At 36.2% G+C, this 27,840-nt stretch overlaps 1 protein-coding gene across 12 annotated transcripts in view; it reads right to left on the bottom strand.

The window, feature by feature from the left end:
• YAP1 (Yes1 associated transcriptional regulator) overlaps window positions 1–27,840 on the bottom strand; it is a 105,302-nt gene that overhangs the window by 58,977 nt on the left and 18,485 nt on the right. The window lies entirely within an intron of this gene.

Genomic DNA, 27,840 nt, shown 5'->3' on the forward strand with positions numbered 1-27,840 from the left:
TTCTAATTTAAAGATAAAATGTGATTTATAAATTAATCATCTATAACAGTAGTCATATGAGCAAAACCCAAAATTCATAAGGGAATCACCCACTTTTTTCCTCCTAGAGCTATAAATGCCAATTAACATATAATTTTAAGACCTAAAACCCTTTACACTGAACAAATAAAACATGAAAAGATGAAGTCTTATTATAGTACATATTCCAAAGCCAAAACAGAATTACAAACTTGATTGTTTCCTGTGACTGCTGAAGGCCTTTGTTATTTGCTAAACAAAACATTTAAACAGTTTCTACATACTGTTAACGTACTGCAAAATATCTTACACACATGCATATAGATGTCTTCATCTATAAAAATGGGGAAGAAAACAGCTAAAAATTATATGAAATATGTGACTACAAGGCATCTTGCACAGTATTTGGCATATGAGCATTCAAAAAATATAGTTTTCTTCCTCCAGCAAAGAGTAATTGTTTCGCTGAAACAAAAACTAAAAATATTATACCCATGAAACCACCTGAAAATTTATCTTGAAGAAATAGCCAGGGAAGTATTCAAAGATTTATGCAAAGTTCTGTTCTGTATAATTAATAAAAGCAAAAATCTAAAAGTAGATAACAACATCTAACCAGAGGGACTAATTAAATCTTGTTACATATAACGTACTATATTGCAGCTATTGAAAATATTTTAGAATAATATTTAATAGCATAGAAAATATTCATAATACAGCTTTTAAAAGTAGATTGTAAAACAATTGAGGCTAATTGTTTAAACGTGTGTGTACTGAAAACACATGGGAAGGATAGACATCAAAATGTTTTAAGTGTTTAGATGGCAAAATTACAGAACTGTTTAATAATAGGAAAACCTAGAAAGACAATCATGAACTCATTATCTTTGAAATGGGGGAGGGAGGGCATTAGAAATAAGTTATTAAAAAAAACCCTCAAGGGCTTCCCTGGTGGCGCAGTGGTTGAGAGTCCGCCTGCCGATGCAGGGGACGCGGGTTCGTGCCCCGGTCTGGGAAGATCCCACATGCCGCGGAGCGGCTGGGCCCGTTGAGCCATGGCCGCTGACCTGCGCGTCCGGAGCCTGTGCTCCGCAATGGGAGAGGCCACAACAGTGAGAGGCCCACATACCGCAAAAAAAAAACCCCACAAAACCCTCAAATCATTTTCTCTATGGCTGTTTAAATTTCAAATCTGATTTCTCTCTTCCTGACTCATCCCATGATAAATACCCATGTAAATAGTAAAGGAAATGACATCCTGTCGTTAATTTTCCTGAAATGGAACCAGAATGCTCTCTCATCAATAATGTTACCATATCAATAACACAGTAAAAAAGGATCTTAGACTCTGGCTAGAATGGACCTTAAATATTATCTACTAGAGATGGGAGAATTCTTTTTCCTAAGCAAGCAGAAAGAAGATGAAAACAGGGGGGTAAAAAATGTGGAAGATTTGTACACTTGGGAATGACAATTGAAGGCTATCACAGACCAACTAAAAATGCTAAGAGAGAATATTTATTTAGTAGAGTATATAGTCTCTCAAATATCACCTTATCAGCACTTCTTTACCAGTCATATATGCTTTTTAGCAGTTGCACTAGCACTGCTCAGGTCTAGACAATACAGGCAAAACCTTGTACAAGTGTATATGTAAACACCTCATTCTAAAAGATCACATCCTTATCAAGCTCAGTTAAGAGTTTATTCCTTTTCCATCCTCCATGTGAGCCACTGAACAAATTAAACCCTAAAATGTTTCCTATTCAGTGCTTCTCATGCTTACAGATATAAAGCAATACACGATAATTAATACAGTCATACTGAAGGAAAGAAACTTGAAACCTGTAAGACAACCAAAATTTAGGGAAATGTTTCTGTTTCTCACTGCCTGTTACAATGTTAAGAAACCAGGAAAAATGGCCAGTGATTCATTATTATTGGCTCTTAAATATGAATGAAATTGTGTGCCACCTGCCTACTCCTTGTCTCCAGTACTTCTTTTTTTTTTTTTTCCGGTACGCGGGCCTCTCACTGTTGTGGCCTCTCCCGTTGCGGAGCACAGGCTCCGGACGCGCAGGCTCAGCGGCCACGGCTCACGGGCCCAGCCGCTCTGCGGCATGTGGGATCTTCCCAGACCGGGGCACGAACCCATGTCCCCTGCATCGGCAGGCGGACTCTCAACCACTGCGCCACCAGGTAAGCCCTCCAGTACTTCTTAAAATCTGTTACCTTTATGAGGGGTAAAAGAGAAGAGAGAAGCAAGTTCTGGATTCTGACTGTTGAAGGTTTTCTAAATATCTAAAAGGTTTCTCTGAAAACTAACCAATTATGTAAATCATATTAATCCATTTATAACTAGCTTGCAGTCCACTTGAGGGTTTAGGACCCTATTTTGATGACTAAATGACCATATTCCAATAACAAGCACATGAATCTTCCCAAATAGTGGAGCCAATCTGTAAGTCTGTTCTTAAGGCGTCTTTCGCCTTTAAATAAATTAGTGTTTTGAATATAATGCAGAGAATGTATAGTTTTACTGCTCTCATAAAAGTGATTATTTTGCTGAAATACTACTAAGTGTACAAATGCTAAAATTTCTCCTCCTGAAAAGGCTTCTGTTGAACCTCAGTAAGTTAGTTTAGAGCCCTATAAAGCTACCCTATGTTACTTCAGCTAATGTCCCACTTACTCAAAAAAGATCTACATTTTTTTAAGGAATAAATATGCCATTATTTAAACTGTCCCAACTCTAAAAGCATGCAACCATCTAGATGCTAAAGGGAATGTGAAATAAAATTAGCTTTAGAGTTTTTGTCTTCACTTTTTCTATAAGATTAAATCATGAATACTGTTTTATCCTAAAAAGTCAATTTGCAGAAGTATACCCCAAAATATCCAGTCTTCCTTATCATAAGAATGAAAATCTTTATAAAAACATTTCATAGGACAAAGAACTATTTTTGCTTAGACAAAATAAATAGTTTGCTAGGCCTACTCTTCCCCCAGATATTTGCACGGGACCTTCCCTCATCTCCTGGTCTTTGCTCAAATGTCTTACTCTTAGTGAGGCCTTCCGTAGCCATATCATCTAAAATCCACCCTATTTAAACTTCTACTCCCTCTTCTTTGCTTTATTTTTGTTTGATAATCCTTTATCATTATCTGACACATAATTTACTTATTTTGTTTGTCTATTTCCTCAAACTAACAAGCTCCAGAGAAAAAGGGACTTTTATCCATTTTATTAACTACTGTATCTTCAATGATTAATAAAGTGCTTGATAAATATTTGTCAATGAATTAATGAAAAGAAAGCTGTTTTCTTTTTGCCCTAAGAACATCAAACTTTCTCCCAAAGTCCTTGTCGCCTTACTGACTTTATCAATACCCACCTTCTTTTCCAAAAATGTAATTGCAGGTAAGGATTCTAGACCCACTAGAAATAGTAATAAGGAGATTATTGGTGACACTGGCAAGAGCAGCTTCAGTGGCATGATGGGGGTACAGTGCATAGGAGGTAAGAAAACAGACAGATTTAGTTGTGTACAAAACCACAAATGGATGGATATGAATTTTTGTTTTTTTCCGGAGGAAGAAACTCAACTGTTTAAATGTGAATGAAAACAGAGTAGCTGAAGATGTGCTAAAGGATCAATGAAGAGTTATAGTCATCCATTAGAGAGTGAGAAGGAACAGAATGTAGACACTGCTTCCACTGTAAGGAGGTGAGGAAGAAAGGATAGGGTAGAAGCAAATAATTTCACTGGTTGGTCAAAGTTGATCGCATTCTGGTGTGAGGACTTCTACTCTCTTATCGAGAGATATAGCATTAAGAGGATTAAGGAGGCTGGCATTATTGGTACCTCCACTATGAAAAACTGAGGGACTTGCACAAGGTCACATATCCAGTACACAACAAGACTACATCTGGCACCCAGGAATTCTGAAAACAATTTCTGTACTAGACATACACATGAAAAGGACAATATTCAAAAATGTAAATTCTTTGTAATATACATTGAATAACAAATAATTGCATAAATACTAAAGAGGGAGTATAATAAAAAGGCATGGTATTGAAGATTCAATAAAAGAATTTACAAAATTTACAAAATATTACAAAACAGAGTTTCTATTACTACTAGAATATAAGCTCCTTGAAGAAGGTGTACCTGGGAGAGTGCCTGGTACATAGTAGGGCTCAATAAATAGTAAACGCAATGAATATTAGAGCAGTGTGCATTATTTAAGAATGTAGGTGATTAAGAGTTCACATAAATGTTAATCAGAGAATGGGCTGAAAAGAATTTTCACTTAAACTACAGATTCTAAAAAAGGTCAAATTATAAATAACAGAATCAAAATATACAAACCAAGGAGATAAAATTAAGCAAAACTCATAAACAGTATTTTCAGAGTTAAAAATATGAGTGGTTATATATAACATAGAAAATAATTTAAAATTTAGTTTATCTTGTTCCTAAGAATAGTCTAGCTGCTGAACTTACTACAGGAAAATAGATAAGTGTGAAATTCTCCAGCCCCTTCAAGATATGTAAATAAATTATTCTTTCCTATTACTTTGGAAAAGAAAAGGTGATTGGATTTATGATCAAGATAAACCCTATGATCTTACTCTGGAGCAGCTAAGACTGGGAAACAATGAACCTTTCAAAGTTTAGACTGATGAAACATAAGCAGCTGTACTTTGACCAAGGTCCACGTCCAGCAGCAGTCTCTCCTGCGTATACAGAGCCACCTCTCCTGTTGGCTTTTGTCTTTTACTTTATACTACAGAATCTGGCCTTACGTATTGGATGACTTAGCAGAATCCATGTAGAACCAAAAAAGGGGCAAAAATCTAAAGTGAATCATTAGTAAACTGACGTTTTGCATAATCCCACAAAAGTTAATTGAGGCTACAGTATATAGAAATATTTGAAGCGCTTTATATCCTCCTGTGAGATGTGAACCTTATGAAACTCAAACGTGGGCAGGGAATATAAGGAATTCTGATCTTATAAAGAATAACAATATTACTGTCACATCTTCAAATTATGGGGAAATCCATAAGATCATGAAATGCTACCTGAAGAAGCTACAATGGGGAGACCCAAAGATCTCATCTCTCCAGGACCGATGTTCAACAGGAAGATGATACCATGCTATTGTTTCATGAGTCTCTCACAGAGATTGAATAAAATAATCACTTACTACAATTTATTTTTATTTTTTAAAAATTTATTTATTTGTTTTTGGCCACGCTGGGTCTTCACTGCTGTGCGTGGGCTTTCTCTAGTTGCAGCGAACAGGGGCTACTCTTCGTTGCGGTGCACAGGCTTCTCATTGCGGTGCCTTCTCTTGTTATGGAGCACGGGCTCTAGGCGCTCAGGCTTCAGTAGTCGTGGCTCGCGGGCTCTAGAGAACAGGCTCAGCAGTTGTGGCGCACGGGCTTAGTTGCTCCGTGGCATGTGGGATCTTCCCCGACCAGGGCTCGAACCTGTGTCCCCTTCATTGGCAGGAGGACTCTTAACCACTGCGCCACCAGGGAAGTCCCTTCCTACAATTTGTTAAGAGTAAGTGATATGCCCAAGAGCAGTGGAATAGTATGCAGCAGAAATGGGATTTAAACTCAGGAATGAGAACTGATGCAAAAATCTGCACTCTTTGTACTATATCAGACTTCCTTTTATGCTGTGAGAGTATTTTGGATGTTGTTTAGATTTCTTAAGACTAACCTCTACATCACTACTTACCTGCCTCTAATCCCTACAATAATGAAGTATAAGGAGACAAAAATCTCTGCAACAACACTCAGTAGACCAAACACCCAGTCACACATAGCCAGGATTAAAATAAATGTTTTTTACCTTCTGGCTCAGTGTTCTTTTCACTTTACCTTATTGGTCTCTAAAGAGGAAAAGATTTTCTAAAATGATAATCTGCCATTTGCAGAATAAAATTTTTTCAGGGAATGTAATTCAAAAAGAGAATCAGAATCCTTTTTAAATGCTTCCTTGTTTAATTTGCCAACTATTAAGACTATTCCAAGACCAGCAAATGAGCTCTACCATCAGAACAGAAAGTTGCCTTTATTATAAAAATGCACAATCATTAGAGGTGTTAATGATCAGTTACCTGATGGCACTCGTAAAGAGACAAATTGGTTATGGGGATATTATGCCTACCATTTCTACTCACTTAAATTGGTGGACTGCAGCTCTAAAGTTACACTGGTTTTTCTCCTTCCTACTTTGTTTCTTACTTTAGAAACAAGATTATTGGCACCGGTATAAATTAATATACAGATATGATAATCTGCAAGTTGCTTCCCTATCTAGGCATTGTCTTCCTGTTATAATGTAGTGTCTAATTTCCTAAGAAAGTAATTCCTCAGAATCTAATAAAAGTAACTCTCCCTACTATTAACTTCAACAGATATTGTCACAATGGCACATAAACATTTTAAGAAAGGAGTGAACCCACTTTGGAAGTGGGTCATGGAGAGATGGCTTAGATAATGTATTAATAAAAAAAAAAATCCTTTATGCAAATCAAGTGTTATCAACGCTATAATCAACAGCTATATAAGCTTAATATGAGTATCTGATTCTTTTGAAATATCTGCTACATTTCTTAAGACTACTGTTCTTCCTCAGGTAATCTTTTCCCCAGCTGGCCCATAAAACACCTAATTTCTACCTTACCTTTTCAAGACCCAGATCCCTCCTTTCAGAAGTCTTTGGAATAGTAAGAAAGCAGACATAGATTCAAATCCCAGTCTCAAATTTGCCAACGATAAACTGGGTTGTACAGGCAGGTCGTTTAGACAAATGGTTTCATCTTCGTTAAAATAAGACTGATTTATTTACTTACTTCCCAGGGTTTTGAGAATTAAATTCAATAGCATACACAAAAGCAACTAGTACTGTGGCTCCCAGTACACAAAAGGCTCTCAAATATTTCTCCAGACTTCATTCCTGTGCTAGTCCAATAGTATTTAAAATAGGAAAAACTTCATGGTAGACAGGTTAAGTCAAGAACATGTTTAAGAATGAGATGACTTCAGTTAAGTGAGAATGACAGGTCTGGGGCTTTAAGAGCTCTGAAAAAGAGTCTGGTTTCCCCTGATAGACGATGAAGAGATGCAGTAGACACTATAGGTTTCAGGGTAGGAAACAATGTTTCCCGACCATTAGTTCAACTTGCACAAGGCCATCAGCTTAGAATAAGAAGGAACCATGCAGGTACGACCATACTGGCTCCCAGGAAAAGAGCAGCAAAATAATTTGGGAGTAAAAGAATAATCTCATTCATATAACCAAATGTCTTAAAATATTCATTGTGAAAAATCACTCCATACAAATTTTTTTTTTATTTAAGCCATAAAATGGTCAACTCTATCCACCTAAACCAAGGCAAAGAAAAAGCTACACTTCTTATGAACCAGGCAAAGCACATCCCAACAAATGCTAAGGTGCTCTTCAAATTCTTTGTTGTATGTTTCATCTATCAAATACTAAATGCATAACCCTTACTTAAGGGATACAGAGCAACGTAATGGGAAATGAGTTTTGTAGTGATAGAAACTACTGATGACTATCTGTACCCTCAAAATTTAGGATAACCTGATGCTACTCATTAGTGAACGTATTAGAGAATTAAAGTAATGTAGTTTTAGTAAAATAATTTTAGTGATTAACATTGATACTGACAAAGTTTACACACCTCAAGGAATGGATAACTAACAATTTCCCTTACATCCCTACTCCTTAAAGAGTGTGGGCCTTGAGCCAGCAGAACTGACAAAACCTGTGAGGAAGCCTGTTAAAAATGTCAGGGTCTCCTCAGGCTCCACCCAACACACTGATTAAGAATCTGTAGCTTAACAAGATCCATAGGAGATCTGTATGCACATTAAAAGTTTGAGAAACACTGCCTTAGACACTACTTGATCACCTATGCTGTGTTTTAAGTATGACTAATGCCTGGAGGGTAAATATTCTGTATATGTATATGAAGAACTACATGGTATAGATATTACAGTTAAAGCAAAACCAATAACCTGTGGTAAAAATTCAAAGTTTAATTTGCATCATTACTGCAGAAGGGTACACTGAAATCTACTAGCCACTGACTGTAGCACTGTAAGTGTATTCATTTACATCACAAGGAAACAGCATTCTCACTGTTAGATCACTGGTGATAGTTCTCTACTCTTTCATGCCTACTCTGAATTTAAAACAAAACAAAAAACACTGCAGCTTTTCAAAAACTGATTTGGTGTTGTACTGATAATTTTTATTTAAAGCAACAGTTCTCAATTTAGAAATTGGGGGAAGGGCATTTTTCGTTTTCACAGTCTTACAAATATACAATGGGGAGAGGGTACTGGATGCTAGGTTTCCTGCAGTGCAGTAGATGGTCTTCCACAACTTTGAATGTCATGCCACACATTCTAAAAAGCCAAATTTTACACAGAACTCCATTTTATACATAGACAAAGTATGTTTTGCACAATTTTAGTTACATACCAAATTTTTCTGGAAGGCAATCAATTACACTTAGTTTTGTTTGGAAATCTGTTAACAGTATATACTTTTTGGATAACCACATTATCACAGCAATGCCCTCTTGGTATTTTAGTTACCAACTCAACACACTTGATCTTTATTCAAAACTGTCATGTTCATGGCAATTTTAGGTACAGATGCAGGCACTTGACTACTTTATTATAGCTTCAAATACAGAATACCCAAAGCATTTATAAATTAATATACATGTTATTTTTATCATAAATTACTTTATTTCTCCTCCATATTGCATAATTCTGATATAATGTTGACTTTTAAAAATTATGTATGTAGTTAAATTGTTACATATGAATTTCATTTTAGGATACTTTCCCAAATATTTATTACTAAAAGAGGCTGATGAGACTGACAGGGATAAGAGCCACTGCATTAAGAGACCATTAAACTATCAATATAAATAGAGAGCATTTTTATATCATAAGTCTAAGATGTCTTTCCCATCAGATCATGAATTTCTGGAGGGTAAACGATCTCAGCCTCCCTTTCTACATTTCATACATGAACACAGTGCTTTGCATAAGTGCTCAATAACCTGTCTGATGAATTGAAAGCTTATTCTACCGGGTTATTCTTTAACCACCAAGGAATACTGTGACCTAAATCCTAAATGGAGTCAATATGTATGGTTTATTCCCTTTTCATAATCCACTTTTGAAAATGTTTTTCTTCTAAACTGTAAAACCTACTTTTCACAAAATCCCAACAATGTAGTCCTAAATTGGTTGTACTTCACAGTTACCTAACAAATTGGTTCTTTCCAACTCTGCCAAGATTCTGTGACATCAGATGGCACAAACTGGTCATAAGAATTTAACATAATTTACAAACTAAACCAACAGAAACTTTAAAAAATTACATCTGACAAATGTTTAATCCCTAACACACCTTTCAGACCTTGTGTTGAAATAGGGGAAAACCTAAATTAAAAAAATTTTTTTTGGCAATAGTGACTTGCTTAGATAGATCCTTTGACAAAATGCGTATTTGTGAACTTATCTTTTGCTGCTTGGGCCTGTAATTGTGGGAACTGTGAGAAGTTCCTAATTCTTCCCAATAAAGCTAAACAAAGATGAAATGATAGAAGTGTGCCCTGTTTTTATGCTTATAGAAAACTGGGCAACCAAATCACCACCATTCCTCAAGAAGGTGAGAACCTTTGTACTGAAGTATATGTAAGACCACAAAACCTAAGTATCTAATGAGAAGCCAAGTGACCAAACTAAAGAATTCTTTTTATCAAGCAAAGCTGACTTTTAGGAAACAACAAAAAATAAGAATAAAACCGGATAACCAGGAATAACACAAAATAGATATGAAAAATGTTTTCATTTAAAAACTTCTGTTACTGCTGTCATGCCCTCTAAATACTATGATGGCAGGACTGGTTCTAAAATTTAGAAGCATGGGCAGTCAGCCCAGATTTATTGCTCACTTATCAAGCCCATGTTTGTTGTGCAAGTGTTATTTATAGAGTCACATGCTAGAGGCTGTTCCCAAGCTAGCCAAACCTACACGCTTAATTGACCCTAGGAACAATGATACATTATTCAAGCTAATCCTTCTATGAGCTACAGTTCCTAAGCCACAACCATATGCTTTTTATATTTGTATATGTCTACCATGAACTATTTTTAGAACCCTCAAAAGTTAAGAGATATACACATACTATAATTTCTTGATAAGGATGAGAAAACTTACACACTTTGCTTCTATGACAACAGTTTTTATAATTACTGGAAACCAATATCTTATATTGAACTGTAAATAACTGGACTATCACTAAAGGCTTAAAGATGGGTTAAAATTATGAACAAGTGTAGGCAGAAACACATAAAAGCAAACGTGACAATTGATTATACTCTGCTCTACAAATTGTATAACCACACTGCAATCTGACCCTATAGCCTTAGGTTGAATAAAATTAGTATTTGCTCACAAGTATGAAATCAATTTAAACACAAACTTAACCATGTTGCCATATAAGAGTGACATGCTTATATACATCTCCCCTTGGAAATTATTCCCTAAGGAAGGGATAGGATGGAGCAGTTATGAGAATAATGCCAAAGCTACAGTGGAGGCTTCTTAAAACACACACAGTTCTTTCAATCTTGATCCCACATGGCTTTTATCTGTAGTTACGTTCAGCAACATTCTTTCAATAATGACTGAGAACATTCTCCCCAAAAGTTCAAAAAAAAGTGTTCGTCCTTATTTCATGTTATAGAAAATGACAGATGTCATCACAGTAAGAATTGAGGCTCATAATTTTGTTAATAGAACAAAGACCAGAATTCAAGTCTCTTGATTCTCAATTATAAGGTCTACCTAGATTCTTTCATAAGAGTCATCTTAAAAAAAGAAAGGAAAAAAGAAATGGCTGAATGGCAGAACTATGACCAAAAATTAAAAACAAAACAAAACAAAACGCTAAGAAATATTAAGACACAGAAAATCTATAAACATTATTCAAAATACAGTCCTGAAACCACTTGCATCACAATTACCTGGAAGACTTATTAGCTCCTCAGTATTTTTAAGCACAATAAGATTGGAGAATAATTTATCTAACATCTATACATATTCTTTCATTATCTGAGATCCTTACATACAATAAGACATTTATTTACCATAAGAACTAGATGAGGAATACAATCTCTTCTAAAGATGGTTGATAATTTTCTCACATTCCACTGTTATCCTTAAAGTGATATTCCTCAGCAAATACTGTTTCAAATGAAACTATATGTCAGATGTCAAAAAGAAGTAACTTTCTTATACATGTTAAAGACCTTGGCAGTATCATCCTTTCATTTTATAATTGTCAGTCTAGGGGTAAAAAAAAAACAAAACAAAACCCTGTGAAGGTAAGGAAACAAATCTGTTGAGTACCAACTCTCACCTCATCTACCACGACATGACTTAGGCCTGAGGCCCTCAACCAGGGACCAAGGAAGACAGGTTTAGGCAGTCAAACAAAGCTATAATCAGCCTTCTGCATCTCATCAGACGCAGTTGGCTTCCAAATAAGGATCTGTTCAGTCTGTTGGCTCATGTGTCTACCGTGAGGAAATCACATTAAGTTACAAAGCTGGAACCATATTCATTGCATATTTATGGCTACATTCAAGTTTTCAACTGTTATCAACAGAACAGGGTTTCAGCCACCCAAAACATTAACACAGGATGAGTCTAACAGCCTAGGAAACATTTCCCAAGTGGTAAATCACCAGGAAAGCAGTTAACAATATCCACAATAAACACTTTTAAGCAAAGTAGGCAAATGGCACGACTTTTAACATAAACCCCAGGACCTCCTACCACCACCATTTTGATGGAAATGATACAATGAAAGAATCTTATATATATATTTTATTCTTATATATGTATTTTCTTTTAATCACAAATTGCTTTAAACAATAGTTGGATAACACTGTAGAATGTCTTCAATCATCTAAAAACAATCGTACTGAAATTAGCAAAATAACTTGGGGAAGGACCCCAAAATCTAAAGCAGTTAAATTTATATACTCTACACCCCTTCAGAATGAATACATATAATGCACGTTGAACAATGAGAGATGGTTTCTATACAAATAAATAGTAAGCATAGAGTCTTAGTCTTAACTGCATTTCATTAAATGTTATATAAAACCTTTTAATTTCATGTCTTGTTATTTAATTGCAAGATGTCATTTTAGGGCATGCTGGTTGCTCGGATAACTGAAATTTTAATAATGCCTTCAGGGGTTCCACAAGGGGTTTCTCAGAACAGAAAGCAGGACACTGGTGGAAAAGTGCTACATTTATTATTTAACTTGAGACTTAAGGTACCCAATCTCAGTCAAGTCATTCAACTTTTCTGGACCTCACCTTCAGTAGCTGTGATATATGACAGGCCTCCATTTAATAAGAACCAATACTTCACTTTCTGAACACCTACTGTACAAAAACCAAGCATTTTATCCATATGACCATTTTCAAAGTAAATAAATATCTGATGGCAAACTTGGAAAAATTATCTTGAATGGAGTGATAGAACCACTTAGCTACATTAAGGTTACTGGTAAAACTAATAATAAATAAATGAATAAATTTTACGTGAAGGACTTTTGCAGGTACTAATAAGGTGGTTTGCCAGGCCTGTGTATTTTAAATGTGGCAAAAGGGAAGTAGGACTCTTTCATTCACGGCCAGGTAGACACCCAACCTTTCTTGCATCCAGTAAATTCTCTTTATATGGTCATGCCATGCTGCTAATTTTTTTTTTTTAATTAAAGAAAATAAATGCTAGACAGTCATCCAACCCAGGTTTACCTTATTAGGTAGAGCTGACTTACATAGAATACTCAGTAGTCTATCTATACTAAATTTATAAATACAGATTAAATGTCTCCTTTCTGTCTCCTCTGGGCTTACTAAAAGAAGAAAAAAACCCCCACTTTATAAATTGCCTAGTTCACCAGAATCAGAACATTTTTGCTCAAGCTGAAAACTGGGATTCAACTTGGTTTTTCTAAGTTGCAACTGAAATGTGATCCTGTCAGTGCAAATACAGTTTTCTTCTTTGAACCTTCCAAGTTAAATGACTATGAAATTCAATTATACTATGAAATATATTAATACCTTTTTGAAGCCGATTTTTATGGATATTTGTAGAAAATGTTTCAGTCATAGTCATTAAAAGGAAATTAACAAAAAGGTTATACTGTAAACACTAAGTAACATGGTCACTTAGGGACTGTCTCAATCTGAGCCATGCCCGTAGGTCGAATCCTCACTTTCATGAAACATGCCCAAAGAGTAGTTTCTTAGGTATCTAGTTTTTAGGTATTTTTTGTTTGTTTGTTTTGTTCTTTTCTTTGAGAGTTCCTATGTACTCCCTCTACTCTGATTAAGATGAGAAATGCCCACCAGCTTACTGAGAAAAAATCCAAGGTCTAGGAATCTAAAAAGTTAATGAAGAGACTACTTACTAGATTAGGAGTTTTACTGAAATTCTCCTTCAATAACTAAAATGATTAATAACTGAAAAAGGGTCCCCAAAGCAGGAACTTAATTTGGTTATCTGTGGAACTCATTTTGTTAAACTTCTAATTCACATATAATGGACATATAGAAAATAACTGATTCTTTAACACAATATCAGAACATACTATTGGATTTTACGGTAAGATTGAAATACCTAAAGTATAAAATAAAGGTTTCTTTGTATCTTAAAAACAAAAACAAAAAAACTCCACCTCTATACAAGAGTTTTCATAAAACATTTTGTCCACTACAAGTTTGGGAAGGAGCAGCAGTTGAGTGGTAGAATGGGCTATAATGTCTGCATATTATGAATCACTTATATCTGTGAAATTGTGGAAAGTTTTTGTCACTATTGCTTAAGACTGACAAAACGGAGCTGTTGGACAAAGACAAACTATTAAAATGGTTTAAAGGATGGAACAGACTAGGCCTATTTGGAATGCTTCAGTCTATAAAGACGAAGTCCAAGTGGAGATATGATTAAAATCACAAATGGAAAGGAAAATTCCAAAGTTCTCAAAATATGAAAAACACTTCACACCTAAAGGAAAATTTCAGCCACCAATCACTATTTCATGCCTCCATGCCTTTGTTCATATAGTACCTTGGCCTTCAATTCCTTTTTCTCCCCCACTCCTCTCTTGTCAAAGGCCTTTGAGCTGGCTCAAATGTCAGCTCCTAGGAAGGTTTCCCTGGGCTCTCTCTGCCTCCACTCGACCCCTTAACAGGTCTAACTGCCCCCTCCTGCCTTCATGGAAATTTCTTTAGAATTACTACTATATTGATCAGAGGGGTTATTATGCGTACGTGTTCTTCAATCTCCACTGTAATATACATTCATAAATGTTTTAAGGAACAAAAGAGGACATACATGGAATTTTGTACATTTATGAAGCCCTATGAAGTGTGAGGCATTATTTTTTTTGAAAAAGTACTAAACCACCATAACAAATATTATATTAAGGCAGAGAAAACATCTAAGAGTCTAAGAGTTTAGTTTCATTAGCATTAGGCCAAACTCTCATTCTATGAACATTTCAGATGCATAAATTGAAGTGGAAACACACCTGTATCAAGAGTTTTTATGTGATCAACCAAGTGGCATCAGCCAGAAGACCCAGTACTTGTCTAGAAGAGTTCCTCAAGATCTCAGAATTACTTAATCCAACAGACTCATATTACAGATGAGGAAAATGGCAAACAAAAGAAGAGAAGAGAAAAGGAGAGAAAAAGGAAAAGAAAGAAATGCTGCTAGCTCAAGCAATCTTCAAAACCATGTAAAAGCCTTGCAAAAACCATCAACATTAGGCAGCATAAAAGATCCCAAATCTGCACAGCAAAAGACACTAGCAACAAAATGAAAAGACACCTATGGAATGGGAAAAAATATTTGCAAACCATATATATCTGATAAGGGGTTACTGTCCAAAATATAAAACTCAATAGCAAAAAACACCTACATAATCTAAATAAAAATGGGCAAAGGACCTTAATAGACATTTGTCCAAAGAAGATATACAAAGGTACATGAAAAGATGCTCAGCATCGCTAAACATTAGGGAAATGCAAATCAAAACCATGATGAGATATCACCTCATGCCTGTGAGAATGGCAAGCATTAAAAAGAATGGCAAGCATTAAATTACAGGGAAAATGTCTGGAAGTTACACTAAGGCCTCTTCTGTTTACTCCTGGACACACAGCTGTCTGGCCTCCAGGTAAGTGGGCTGTGATACACTGCTTACAGGTTGAGCACTATTCTTGATCTTCTTGTAAGTCCAATTTTCCCTCACTTTGTAAATGACAAAATTGAGACTCCTGATGGTCATTCAACCACCTGCCTGAGATCATGACACTAAGTGGGTGGTAAAGGGAGAACTAGAATTCAAGTCTCCTGTCAAGCAACTTTTCTCTCCACAACCCCAACCCTCTCTCATACCACAAAACAAAACAAAACAAAAACAAACAAAACCTAAGCCCAAGCCAAACAATACTGCCTGGACTACAGTTCATTTGAAACACCTACTGAACACTACTAAGTCAAGGTACTGCTGACATCAAATGAACAGGACATGGTCCCTGACCTGGAAAAGTCTCCTTTCAGTGGGGAAGATCCACTAAGATAAAATTTTAATAAAAAATGATAGAAAGGGAGGCTCATGGTGTTTGTGGAAAGGTTCTTGGTCCAACCTAGGGATACAGAGGACACACAGAGGAGATAACCTCTGACCTGAGTGCTGAAAAATCTATAAAACTAGCTTGTTGATGAGGCTGGAAAAGCATTCCACAAAGAGGGGGGAAACACAGGCTAAATCACATAAGTGTGGTTTTTGTCCACTTAAATAAAGAGCTGGAGTAGATTTTAGTTAAACCGCTCTGGCTGAAAAAGATTTAACATGACTCTAGCAATCAAATATGTCTCCAGACATTACTAAATGCCCCATGGGAGAGAGGGGATAAAACCTATCCTGGTTGAGAAGTACTGCTCTAGACTTAAGAATAAAGATCATGTTCTATTCAACTCTGTAGTACCTCTAGTTCCTAAGAGTCCCTTATATGTTCAATAATGTTGATTCAGCTAAGCTTTTTTGTACCTGTTATATTAAAATGTTATCATTTAACAAATACTAGGCTAATGGATATAAATATATACATATATGTGCATGTATATACACATATATACATATATACACATATATACATAAACATGGAAGAATTTTAAAAATAGATCTAGGAATACATGAATCACCAGGATAAGGATGGCTATATACCTCTAGAATATACACAGAACATCTATATTATTAATAAGAACAGATATGGTTCAATGTCCATTGCAGGAGAGATTATTAGAAAACACTAATGATCTTAATACTTATAAGTCCCTATTAACTCTACGTGGCAGATACATTTATTGATCACCAAAAAAAAATCCCCAAATGCTCCCCCACGCTTCTATGCCCCTTACAATGAGGAGCAATCTAGTAACTTGTTCTTGCCAGTAGGCTATGCTAAGTTCCGTGTTTCAGGCCAAAGCATAGAGCAATATGTATGAATTTTCCATGTTTCTCTGCCCTTTGTGTGATAACAATGAAGGCAATGCGTCATAATGGCAGTCACAAGAGAGATACATATTGGGATGCCTGAATCACCACTAAGAAGGAAGCACCCTGGAAAGCACCAAATCAAAAAATATCTTGTGAGTGAGAAATAAAGCCCTTAGACACTGAGATTTTTTGGGTCATTTGTTACCCAGCATAACCTAGCCTGTCCCAATACAAAATACAAAAAAGCGCTGCTAGTATCTACATGTCCATTCAGATGTTTGAGACATGAGAGTATGTAGAAGAATCTTTATGGGCTCTAAACTCATATGACACACACATAAAATAAGTGTTCAAAAATTTTCACTATGAACACTATCTTTAATTTAAAAGATAAGGAAGGACATGAATAGACATTCCTCCAAAGAAAAAATACAAATGGTCAATAAGCACATGAAAAGATGTTCAACATCATCATTATCATAGCCATTAGGAAAATACAAACCCAAACCACAATGAAATACTACCTTACACCCATTATGATGCTTATTATCAAGAAAACAGCAAACAAGTATTGGCAGGGATGTGGAACAATTAGGAACCCTTGTGCATTGCTGATGTGAATGTAAAACTGGTGCAACCACTGTGAAAACATTTGGCAGCTCCTCAAAAAATAATTAAACATAAAATTACCGTATGATCCAGCAGTTCCACTTCTGGATATACACCCAAAAGAACTGAAAGCAGGGACTCAAGCAGACATGTGTGTATCAATGTTCATAAGCAGCATTATTCACAACAGCCAAAAGGTAGAAACAACCCAAGTGTCCATCAACACATGAATGGATAAACAAAATGTGATGTACGTGTACAGTGGAATATTATTCAGCCATAACATACAAAAAAAAATAAAGGACAAATATTGTATTATTCTACTTATAAGGCAAGTTCATAGAGACAGAATGCAGAGTAAAGGTTCCCGCACTCCCACCCACCATGGGGAGAATGGAGAGCTACTGTTTAACATAATAGGTACAGAGTTTCTATTTGGGATGATGAACAAATTCTGGAAATGGATATTGATGATGGCTGCATAACACTGTGAATGCACTTAAACACCACTGAACTGTGTACTTAAAAATGGTAAATTTTATGGTATGTATGTTACATACCACAATTATAAAAAAACATTTTTAAGGTAAAAAATTAATCATGCAGACTATTTGCCGTTTCTTTTTCCTTCACAACCTAAGGCCTGGTGAAATTCTTCTAAATGTAGTAATGAACCACAGTTCCAATCCTGTCTACCAAGAACTGCCTCAAAGGAAGTTCAGTAAACTTGCAAACAGGGAAAAATTCATGAAAAACAAGATCTCTATGCAATCTCTACTGACTTCATAAATCCACTTGATACCACTGGCATTGGTAGTAGCCTTTGACAGCTAAAAACAGGTATGACAAGCAAGTAAGGCATCAGAAATTCTTGATGAACTAAAGTAGAGCTATAAACAATGAGCTCTAGCCACAAAATTAGAAAAGTAGACACAAAACCAGAAAGACCAGCCTTGTGGACAATCAACAATGAGATATGCTCCCTTCAGGTAAAGGTTTCAGGCTCGTTTCATACCCAAGAGGCATAATTTTAATTGACTCTGAAAACAGTGGATTTGGGCACAAGACAAAGTAGAATATTAAGCTGTGTAGGGTGAAAGACTGGGTACATAATTCTGTGACACTCCCACACAATCATCAAAATCAAGTAATAAGCATCTCTTAACAGAATCCTAAAGCCATTAAAAGTGATAAATATACTCTATGTAGATTGAAAAAATGGTTTGATAATTTCATCAAAATAAAGAAAACAAAATTTCACACTGATTACAACTACTGTTTAGACATGTTTTCATAAGGAAGCGTGGACAAAAAATACGCATGTGTAAGAATTTTTCAAGGATTAAAGCATACATCAGACCAGTATACAGTATACAGGTATTTTCAATTACTGCAGGCCATGCACAACTATAGACACTGTGGGAACTACAAAATAAATACCGCAAGATAGAACCTCTGCTCTCGAGGATGTCATCTAAAGGGAGAAAGAGTTATCTAAAGGAAGAGAGTTGGATGAAACTATTAAATAACCAAATACATTGTTTAACTCAGGCTTAACTTGATAACTAAAGTTATCTGTCATTAAATTTTATATCTCAACAATTTGCAACACAGATAATTGAGCACTAAGCCATCATTTTTAAAGTTCCCAAAATACTGGTTGGCAATACTTCAGTTGGCCAAAGATCAAAACATCCTGAGACTTCTTGTATGACAGACAAAAGACACTAAAATGACACTTCTAATTTCTCTGGAAAGAAGTGAGCACACTGCTTGCAATCTCTTTCTTAGCAAATAATAGCAGGAGTTAAAAAACTGAAATGTAAAGAAAGCTAGTTTGTGTTCTCCAGTCTCCTTGTGTCAAGATTCATGAGTTCTCCCTGGCACTGATCAGCTGGCCCCGTGGCCATTTTCTTACATCATTTCTGACAGCTTTTCCTATTTATTTAGCCTTGAGAAGTTGTATGCAGTGACAGCCTCATGTCCCTCCACAGGATTGTCCTGGTGTTGCAATATCGCCCAGTAAAATACATTCTTTCATCTGTGCAATTAGACAATGAAGGTTCCTGAGCACCAATTACAGGCAAAGCCATCATGTGGGAGTGACATAGGGTACAGAACAAGGAAGATTCAGTCCCCAACCAGAGTCCTAATACTCAACAGAATAAGGGTTAGGAAGGAAATAAATTTAATGTTTTATATAACTGCAAACAAAAGCAATCATTTTAACTTCCCCGAACAAATTCTTCCCACTTTTCCATGATCACAAAAGCAATATTAAATATTTACATGCCCCCGCCCCCCTTTTTAACCTCCTATACTCAGCAATAACAAGTTTGGCCAGTCATTTCACATCCATCTTAATTAAAAGACTTAGACTTGACTCCCTGCCTCACAGGTCACCTTCCATACAAGTTGCTAGGCCAGCTTCCCTTAAACACAATTCATATCTGTTCTCTCCCCTTCCTTTACAACAATAAACCTGGCTCCCCCTGTCATTATCCCTTGGCTTAACCCTTAATTTGACAACCCACCCCGGCAATATCTCATCAGCTTCTTTTCTCTCTTGAAGATATAATGTCAATTTCTTATCCAGCACACACACAGGTCATGCTCATCTTGTTCCATCTCTCTGTACAAACCATGCCTCTTCTTTCTATCATCCTATAGCACCTTCAAATTCTGACTCCCAAACAGCTCCACTACCTGTGCAATAAAAAATGTAATTTGTTTTTGTTTTTAAAAGTGGATTTATACAATGATCAGGAACTGGCAGAAGATGAGTAAAGACATTTAGTAAGATAGTATTTTAAAAAGCATATCAAATACTAAATACTCTAAAATGGTTCTAGTGTTGCACAGCTATCCCAAAATTGACACCAACAATGAGTAGGTACCATTAACTCTTATGGGATCCTTAAACCTGGCACATTTATGCCATCCTAAAATCGCCAGTGTGTGGTACACAGGGAGCACACGGGATTTACTGAACTGAATAAACCACTGCTAAACCATGTCTTAGTTGCAGGTCTTGTTTTTTCAGTTCTTTTCTATTATACAAGTTCTTTCAGAGAGAGAAATTAAATCTAAACCTATTTTCCTTTTGCAGAAACACAGGCTATCATAAATGTACACTTATGTCAGCTTTGAAACCAACGGCCTTCTTAGGCTCCCAGAAAGTCCTGAAACCAGGTATTTCCAGATAAGTCAGACATTACTTGCAGTTTTAGAGATCAAAGCCCTCTCTTAGGAGTCAACTAAGAAATACTAAGATTCCCAAGTTTAAGCATGCTCTATTATTTTCAGATGTTATGAAATGGGCTAGAGTTTAAAACACACTAAAAACATTCAAAACTCATTTTTTCCCAATACAGACTGAACGGTATTTTAATTATTCTAAATAATCAAGGGTAGCCAAAGTTAGTACAGACTTATAAAATTCACAAGAATGCTTTAAAAGCTTTTATAAGACTTTTCTAAAGCTTTATTTTGCTGAAATTCCACAATATTCTCACGTAATTTCTAAAACATAAATGTAAATGTTTTCCTTCTCCTTTTCATGACTATCATTCTAAGTTTTTTTGTTTTTTTGTTTTTTTAATAATCAGTTTTTAAAGTCCACGGTATGGCTGGCAGAGATACTATGTGGCTAATATTAAATATAAATACAGGTTATAAAATTTTTGGTAATAGCTGTTGAGTGAGTTTTAGGATAATTCTTTGGTGGAATAAAAGGATGGTGGAGAAAAAAGAGCTTCCTAAAAACCTGAAAAATAAAAATAAAACACCACCACAGATGTTCTGCCTGTTCAGAAGTCATTCTCAGAGTCAGAGATCCAATGCTAAAATTGAATTCTGCCTGTATTTCTTTTTTTTTTTTTTTTTTTGCGGTACGCGGGCCTCTCACTGTCGCGGCCTCTCCCGTTGTGGAGCACAGGCGCTCATGGGCCCAGCCGCTCCGCGGCATGTGGGATCCTCCCAGACCGGGGCACGAACCCGTGTCCCCTGCATCGGCAGGCGGACTCTCAACCACTGCGCCACCAGGGAAGCCCTGCCTGTACTTCTTATTCAATCAGTTGGTCAAGTTACTTAATCTCTTTGAACCTTATTTTCTTCATTTGTAAAATAGGAATGTTGCCCACCTTCTTTAAGTGTAGCAGGTGTTCAATGTTAGTTCATTTCCTTTCAGGTCTGGATTTATTTCAGCAATTTAATAATTTCAAAAGGTGAAGAGACCTAGAGAGGTCATTTTATTAACGCCAGTACTCTAGTATGTACACTCCTTAACAGTAAGAAATCACTTTATCTTGTTTATCTCTCTACAGTGCCAAAACAGGGACTAGAATTTACATCTAGAGATGACTAGACGGAGTGTTCTACTATATTACATTATAAATCCTCACGGGTCTGTGTTGAGGATTACATGAGAAATGCAGCTAAAGCACGTAGCATATAGTGCCTGGCTAAATACTCGATTATATTTCAGTATAGGGTAATGGTTAAGAGTATGGCCTTTGGTGTCAGACTGACAGAGCTATAATGCTGACACAGCCATTAGCTATATAATCTTGCTTGAAGTGTGCCTTAGTTTCCTCATTAATAAAATGGGGATAATAAGAGTTGTTGTGAGAATTCACTGAATTACTCCATATAAAGGATTTCAACCAATGCCTGGCACATAATAAACACTCAACAAATGCTAGTCATTACGGTTACTATTGTTGGTATAATTTAGAACAAATCATGGCCTTGAAATTCACCTAAATACATTAAAAATCAAATGAATGGATAAAAGCCAATTTCGTTGAACAATATTTGAACATAAACTATTGGGTGTTATATTGGAAGAGAAATGAAAGATACAGCCCCAACAAAGGGTACAAGTTTCAGAACGGAGGCAACCACAGAACCTCAATTCTCTGTAATATGTAACAGAACACAAGTACCTTACTTTATCAAACCTAGGATCCCATGAATTATAAGAAGTACCCTAATTTCAGAGGTTAAAATGTGAAAAATATACATACTAGAATTGAAGAATGCTACAGGAATAAAAATGAGTAAAGTTAATGCTACAGAAGTTTAGATGGGAAGGTTCAAATATTGTCAATGCAAGCTACACCAAAAAATTTGCACCAGTATCTGAGCTGGAGCCGAGTCTTAAATGATAATAATTAGGAGAAGTTGGGGAGACCAGAAGGGTAAGCAGCCCAAATAGTGGCAACATGCCATGCAAAGTTACAAATGCATGAACAAGCATGGTCTCTGCAGTGCTACTGATTGGTGGTGCGTGATGGGTAGGGGGAGAGGGTGAGCAGAAGAGGTGGTAGATAGAGATGAGTCTAGAAAGCAGATCTGGGGCCAGGCTATGAATCTTAACCTCTAGGCTGGTGGTTCCACTGATTTGTACAAGGGCATTACTTATATGTGACTTAACTAATTTAACTAACCAAACTAATTCCTTGACATACCTGACTCAACTAACTCAACCTAACTGACTTTTGATTAAGTGACCTATCTTAACTACCTGGGTCAGGGAAAAGGGCTTCTCTTCTCTGTCTCTCTGGTGGACCATGGCTTTGCACAACCACTTTTGTCCTGAAAGACTCCCAAATATTCAGGCATCAAAACACCACAAATTTTGAAAAGCATGAAGAACAAGAGGAGTAAGCAGGAGAATAGGAAAAGTAGAAATACATATAAGGCAGCTTGGACATGAGAGTAAGAACCCTGAATTTATGAAGTATTATTAATCTTGTCCACCAACTGAAGACCTGTAAGCCTTGCTGTGCTTTGATTTTGAACAGTTCAAACAAATATGGTCAACAGTTTACAAATATTTCATGACTCACAGATGAACCTATTTCTTCATGCTTCCTAATAATCTTTCTTTACCTTCAATTTTTTTCTCAGTTCAATATTTATGGTTTCTAGGGCTTAACTTTCCAAGGTGAAAGACTTAGATTATACATGTATTACATGTTTCTTTTCAAGTTGGTTATATTTAACATAAAAATGGACACTTCGTTCCACATTTGAAGACAACTTCTATGGGGTCCCGGCTGAGACAGGTCTTAGGTATCAGTGGTGTTTCTGGTACACTAGAACTCCTTCCCAAACTCTTTGAAGAAATTACTCACATTTTCCCTCTCCTCCTCCCTACAAAGAAATACTTGCTTGTCCACTCAAAAGACATACAAAACCAACATGTGTATTTGGGATTCTGACCAATTATAGGAAAACACCGTAAGCGCTGAGTCCTACTCCAATCATTAAGCAGAGTACTTCTATTCTTAGGAAACAGCAGGGTTTGGTTCAGTTGGCAACACTCCTGGCCTCTGGATCAAGAGGTCACAGTCTCACGTTTCAAATAAGAACTCCAGTTTACAACTCTTGCTAACACTACTGCAGAATAATTCAAGAGGGATTAAACAAAATGACAGTTCCATCAAAAACCAAGTATCCAGTAAAACTTCAAATCTAGAAATATAATATGGAAATAAAATGAACACACTAATCTTTCTTTTAAACAAAAGACTGTAACTTAGAAATAGTAGAAAGGGAAAGGAGGAGAGAGAGGGAGGGAGGATGGGAGGGAGGGAGTGTGTACGTGTGTTTTGGTCAAAGGTAGGATAAATGAATTATATTTCATAACTATATTGACATTTGCTTTTAACACTGCCCTGTTCCAAAAAGGGTAGGGCAACATCTGCAATAAAAAATTCATTAAAAGTAAGCTTCTGGTCTTTAAATATTTCTATTAAATAATTTAGATTTATACTAGGGTTGTGGGCTAAAAATATAGGAAAAACTTTTGCAGAAATGAGAGGCCGTATCAAGTTATTTCATGTAGACAATCCACAAGCACACAACTGAGACAGGGTGGCACCAAGTGATTAACAGCCCTTTACAAAAATAGATAAATAATGTTGCAATACATGAGCTCTCATTTGAAACACTAGGCTGTATTCCTGAGAGCAGAAACTTATTCTGTACTTTAAAAATAGGCATCCCAGGGCTTCCCTGGTGGCGCAGTGGTTGAGAGTCTGCGTGCCGATGCCGGGGACGCGGGTTCGTGTCCCGGTCTGGGAAGATCCCACATGCCGCGGAGCGGCTGGGCCCATGAGCCATGGCCACTGAGCCTGCGCGTCCGGAGCCTGTGCTCCGCAACAGGAGAGGCCCGCGTACAGAAAAAAAAAAAAAAAAAAAAAAAGGTATCCCAGTAAAATCAATAAGCCTTACTTAAAATTCATACACCAGGTGTCTTAATCTAAACATTAGAGGTCCTAATATGGCACAAGGTAAATTTCCTAAATAAAACTATTTTTTCCCCTACTTAAAATTATGTAATCAAATATTTTACTCCCAGGTAAATAATTCTGCCCTAGGATAAAACTATATAACTTGAACTAATTTTGCACATAGTTGGGAAAAAATTATCTATGTGTGTGAGTGTAAATAATCTTTTATAATGCCATGAATTTTCAGTTTTCATTTAAATAGGTTTGTCTGGTATCATTATTTTCAGCATTCAAACAGCTTTAGTTATGAACTCTTGATCACAGGTCTGGAGCCAGAAGGCATCCATAAGGTCATCGTGCCTCTTCTCACACTGGGTTGCCAATGCTGGAATGCCCTCTATCACACACTTGCTTATTCTTTAAACGTCTTTATAATAAAGGCCACTTTATCTTAATCAGGTACTATAGAAGAAATGAATCCTATTGCTTAACATCCCTAGATGTGGGAAATTCCAACTAGGACAATTCCATTAAGAAAGTTATAATAAATGAGTGTCAATATGAATTTGCTACTCTTTTCACAGTTATTACATGAAGGCAGAGGAACATGAGCCTAACTCAAATCCTTACCAAATTCTAATCCAATGTGTAAGTACTAACACGTAATTTGTTCAACTAAAACACTGTTTTTCAGATAATGCAAGGTGTCTAGGTAACCTCTTCTCCCTTAGTACCTATAGCATGTGACCTGCTCTTAGCAATAAACAAAGCTGGGTAATAAAAGACAACATTTATAAGGTCCTTTACAGCTTATGCAGTACTCTTGCATGCATTATCACAAACACATAAACTAATAAAGGGACCTTAAATCAGCAGCAGCTGGGGGGTGGGGAAAAAGTGTGGCTAAACTTCAACATCTGTAAAATGAGGATCCACTCATTTCACAGATTGATGTATGTATTTAATGATATGAAAGAGTACAGTCTCCCTCAGTATCCTCAGGAGACTGGTTCCAGAACCCCCTCAGATACCAAAATCTGAGGAGGCTCAAGTCTCATTTAAAATGGCATCATATTTGCATATAACCTACACACATCCTCCTGTATACTTTAAGTCATCTCTAGATTGCTTATTAATACCTAGCACAATGTAAATGCTAGGTAAATAGTTGCTGATGCATGGCAAATTCAAGATTTGGTTTTTGCAACTTTCTGAAAAATTTTTTTCTGAAAATTTTCATTCCTCAGATGCTGGAACCTGTGGATGTGAAGGGTCAACTGTACGTGTATAAGAATACGTTCAATCTGAAAAGTCTTTTCAATTAATTCAACAACTATTTAATAAGTAGAATCATATATCAGAATCGCTCTGGAAGCTTCTGAAAGAGTAGATAATTCATCCATTCTGGTGTCATTTCTTTTAAGGAACATGGTAAAGAAATTAAAACATCCTAGTTTAATTCAACAAGTGTTTACTGATCACCAAATGAGTATAAAATATTGAATGAAACTCTGTGATAAATACAGTGTAGATTTAGCTCAGTCTACAAAAAAAAAATTGTAGGACAAAAACAAAAAAAGTTTATGATCGTAAAGAGATTTAATAGAAAGAGCTCACGCAATGGAATGACACAGGCCTCGAGAGGTGAATCTGTAAGTTACTTCACCTCTTCAAGGCAGAGGCCCAATCTATAAAGTAGGAAACACCTACAGGATTATGGAGAGGACTAAATAAGATAAAGTATGGTAAGTATTCATTGTTAAGTATTCACACAGCAAGTACTGAAGGCATGTAACTTTAAAGCACTAATATCAAATGTAGTATATAAAAAATTTTTGCATGCTCAAAAGGAAGTTTCTGTAACTGTTTTTCTTTGAAATTTAATATAAATATAGATCACTAACCTACTCACAAAATATTAACATCCTTCCATACAGTGGAACAAATAAATCAAAACACTGCTGACGATGGGCTAAAAAAAAAAAATTCTAAGTTGTATTTGACAATCAAAACAGTCCGGGGCTTCCCTGGTGGCGCAGTGGTTGAGAGTCTGCCTGCCAATGCAGGGGACACGGGTTCGAGCCCTGGTCTGGGAAGGTCTCACATGTCGCGGGGCAACTAGGCCTGTGAGCCACAACTACTGAGCCTGCGCGTCTGGAGCCTGTGCTCCATAACAAGAGAGGCCGCAACAGTGAGAGGCCCGCGCACCGCGATGAAGAGTGGCCCCCACTCGCCACAACTAGAGAAAGCCCTCGCACAGAAATGAAGACTCAACACAGCCAAAAAAAATTAATTAATTAAAAACAGTCGAAAATTAAAACTGACTATAAAGAAAAGATTCTGAAAATATGGCAAGTGTCTGGGACTACTATGCTGTGACTCTGACAAACAAATTGGCTCTTCTCTCAGAGGCTAAAGGCTTTTTTTTTTTGGCTCTAAGAGACAGTGACTGCCTCTCAGTTTTTGTGCTACAGAGTAGTTACAAATGAGAAAGAGCTGATTTAAATCTTGAATTTCTTTTTTCTAATATTTATTTTAAGTTTAATAGATAATAAACAATTAGTGATATGTTAGTATTTTCTCATACAAAATATTTCTTAGAATCAGTTTGTGTTCTTAACAAAACCATACCCCCAAACTAATCACTGATTCTTTATCTAGAAAGGTCAGCCCTCTCTTTTCTAATTCTTTTCTAACTCCTTTGGCCCTAAATACCAATTCCATCTTAAATTTCTACCTACATCCCTTAACGTCACTGTTAGAGCTCTTTTACTTTTCATTTTCCTTTACAGTTAAGTCACAATAACAAAAATCCCTCCTTTAAATATACCCCTCCTATTGCCAACATCACTAAGTGTTTTTGCTTAATGGTGGTATTTATATATTAAACTTAGTATACTTTATGCTAAATGTAAAGCACTGTAAATACAACATCACATCAGGAATTTGACATTTATATATAGATTGGGAATTTATGTGAATTTTTTCATTGATTTTCACAGCATCTTAGAAGTGGAAAAGTTCTTAGAAATCATATATTCCAATCCAGTAATTTTACAGAGGAGGAAACCAAGGCTCCTGAGTAGGTAATTAGCCACCCAGCCATATTACTAAACATTTATTATATGCCAGACACTAAGCTAAGTGCTTGAGACATGATGGTGAACTGACTGGGCCTTGTAATATCCAGTGGGGGAGACAAGTAACGAGGTAACTAAAATTCAAGAGGGAAATTTTTTTTTACCAGACATAGGATTTTACTAAAATCACATGTTGTCAAGTTACAAAACCATTCACAAA

Source organism: Tursiops truncatus, chromosome 8 (assembly GCF_011762595.2).
Source record: "Tursiops truncatus isolate mTurTru1 chromosome 8, mTurTru1.mat.Y, whole genome shotgun sequence".
NCBI lineage: Eukaryota > Metazoa > Chordata > Mammalia > Artiodactyla > Delphinidae > Tursiops > Tursiops truncatus.